The sequence below is a fragment of the Myotis davidii genome, unplaced genomic scaffold (assembly GCF_000327345.1).
Source record: "Myotis davidii unplaced genomic scaffold, ASM32734v1 scaffold6, whole genome shotgun sequence".
Lineage (NCBI taxonomy): Eukaryota > Metazoa > Chordata > Mammalia > Chiroptera > Vespertilionidae > Myotis > Myotis davidii.
In genome coordinates, this window is record NW_006383011.1 from 2,739,442 (window position 1) to 2,742,513 (window position 3,072).

The 3,072-nt window shown below is 48.9% G+C and overlaps 1 long non-coding RNA gene across 1 annotated transcript in view; it reads right to left on the minus strand.

The window, feature by feature from the left end:
- Positions 1-3,072, minus strand: part of LOC107181627 — a 9,277-nt gene extending 6,205 nt beyond the window's left edge. The window contains exon 1 of the long non-coding RNA XR_001512294.1: positions 3,006-3,072. This is a non-coding gene — a long non-coding RNA (uncharacterized LOC107181627). The remainder of the gene's footprint in view (positions 1-3,005) is intronic.

Below are 3,072 nucleotides of genomic sequence, written 5' to 3' on the forward strand. Positions count from 1 at the left end.
ACAGGTATTGGGAAAAAAACCTATGTCAACTCTGTTCTTCAATACTGCGATCCCTCATGTGAATGGCAGTCTCAGCTTTAAATCTGACACCACTAGGGTAGTCTACCTCTCTGGCACAAAAGGGCAGCTGGCGGGAAAGTGGAATATAGGCATTGAAAGCCGCATGGAGATCTCTCTGCTCGACAGCGACAGAAGGCACCTGTGCTAAGAGAGGAGACAGTGGCTAACTGCAACTCTAATGCCAGATTCCAGCGTGTGTGGGAAACCTCCCACACGACCAAGCAATTCTCCTACACCAGCTGGGTGTCCTACAATTCAACTCAATTCGGACACTATCTAGCTGGAGATAGCATCAGATCCCACAGGGTAAGGTAAGGGCTCCATCTTGTAGGACTGCCTCCACTTCAGATGCCAGTTGCAAGCCCAGGCAGGCTGTCACCTGAACTTTTGACCAACTGGCTATATGTCAGGTGTTTTCACATTTGATTGATTTGCTAGCGTGGCTCACAGAACGTGGGAAATGGTTTACTCACTAGATTACTGGTTTATAACGTAAGAATCCACAGATGAAAGGGATGCCTAGGACAAGGGCAAGGAGCTCCCATGCGCTCTCTGCAAGTGTCACTCTCCCCTCACCTCCACGTGCTCACTAACCTGGTAACTTTGGGAGCCTCATCCTTTTGGGTTCGCATGGAGGCCTCACGACTTAGGCAGGACTGATGAAATCATGGCAATCAGTTCAACCTCTGGCCCCTCTCCCAGGAGGTTAGGGGTGGGACTGAAAGTTCCAACCTCCAGACACATTGTGGATTCTCCTGACAACCAGCCCCCTCCTTGGGTACAAGTCACCTCATGAACATAAACTCAGTCGTGGTTGAAAGGGGCTGGTTATAAATAACAAGAACCATCTTACCTTTATGGCTGGGAAGCACTTTTAGGAATGGAGGCCAAGAGACCAAATATTGTAACAAAAGATGCCTCCTCTGCTCTAATTGCTCAGGAAATTCCAAGGTTTGGGGGAGCTATGAGCCAGGAACTGTGGGCACAGACCAAATATATATATTTCTTATAAATATTATACTAGCTCAGTGGTTCACATATTAGAATCACCTGTGACTTTTTAAAAAATGGAAATCACCAGGTCCCACACTAGGCTGATGGGATCAGTCTCCGTGGGTAGGGCTCTGGCATTTTGTTTAAGCTCAGGGAATCCTAATGAGCCCTCGAGGCTGAGAACCGCTGGGTGGGGCTTCCCACTTTGCCCTACTCTTTCCTGTGAATGTGGCTTTTTCTCCTCTCTCTGTGGACATCTGAGGGTTCAAGATGAAGTAGCCACACAGGTTTTTCTACCAAATAGCAGTTGTGGCTGGAGGCCAGCTTCCTGTCCAAAGGCTATCTCTTACACAAGACCAGGCCTGTATGGTGGGGATGGGAGCTGGACAAGGGTATGAACATACGGAGAGGAACAAACTTTCCTCTATCCTCAAGGTTCTTCTGGTTGGTTGACTAATCAAATAGACGTGAGACGGGTTAGCAAGAGAAAAGAACTAAATTTAATACATATATATGGGAACCCCACATACATGAGATTCAGAGATTCCCACATGCATGAGAGGTTCAGAGATAGAAAGGGGGATTGAGGAATATAAGAAAGGCATCCTGAGCTAGGGATGAGGTAGGGTGCCTTGGGGGCTTCAAAGGGTCATTGCAGGATGATAAAAAGAGCAGACATGCCCGGCTGGTGTGGCTCAGTGTTTGCACGTCAACCTATGAACCAGGAGGTTAGGGCTCGATTCCCAGTCAGGGCACATGCTCAAGTCACGGGTTTGATCCCCAGCATAGGAGGCAGCTGATTAACGACTCTCATCATTGATGTTTCTATCACTCTCTCCCGCTCCATTCCTTTCTGAAATCAATTATATATATATTGAATATATATATAGCAGACATTTAGTAAATAGAAGTTTGCCTTGTCTTGTAGAAAGTAGTTACAGAGAGGAGCCAAAGTTTCTTTTAAGCCTGAAGCTAAAATTGCCTTTATCTCAAAGTAATCTGCATATCACCAAGGCCCATCTTGGGGTGGCTTGTTCTGAACCCCTCCAAACACTAGCAGTCAGGGATCGCTGAGGGCCATTTGGAGTGTCCCTCCAGCTAGCAAAAATTCCAGCCAGCCAACCTGCACCTCAGGCGGCTGCTGTCCCAAGATTGAGCTGGCTGAGCCCTCTTTCCTGGGCTGAACAGTGCAGCACAGGTTACACGGCTTTCCAGTTTCCATCAAACAATACCAGTGGCAGATGGGTCAGGAGAGTGGGGACATATTTTCTTTAGAGAAGGCGTTGGCCAACTTTTTCCATAACGGATCAGATCATAAGTTACTTAGGCTTTCTGGGACAAGAGGTCAAATCGAAGATATGAAGTAGGTTCTTATGTAGAGAAGAGAAAACTCTGCCCTGCCCCACCACCCACTCGCCTGGATGGGCCATCCCCAGTGGTGGGCAAAGGTGATGACCAGTTGCCATCAGATGGAGACAAAGAGCCACTGGCCTGATGGGGGTGGGTTTGATGGACAGTGGGGGAAGGACAGTTGGTTACCAGTCAGTTTCACTCTGTCAGTGTCATCTAGACCCTGGAGCACAAGTCCAATCGTCTCAGCTGGGGCCACTGGCCAGAGCGGAGCAACTCTCCCAGTTGCTGACTCCTGAGCTGGGATTCCATGCCTTAGTCCCCAGCTGTTGCCAATAGCAAAGTCCCCAACATGTTTGTGGTGACCAGCATGGGCCCTGGCAGGGGTGAGATGTGACCCTTCCCCAGGGAGGCCGGCGCTGGGAGTGGAAGGCAGAACAGGGGCCAGGGCTGCATGTGACTTTCGTGGGGTCTTAGTGCTTTTCCTTCATGGGCCCTTCCTCCATTAAAACATATTAAAGATTATATTTCATAACTGTGTTGATCTATGGACCAATATAATCCAGACTGGATTCTATCCTTCTTTTTCTACAGCCCAGAACTGGGCTCAAGCGATCCTCCAGCCTCAGCCTCCCGAGTAGCTGGGACTACAGGTGCGCGCCACCGCGC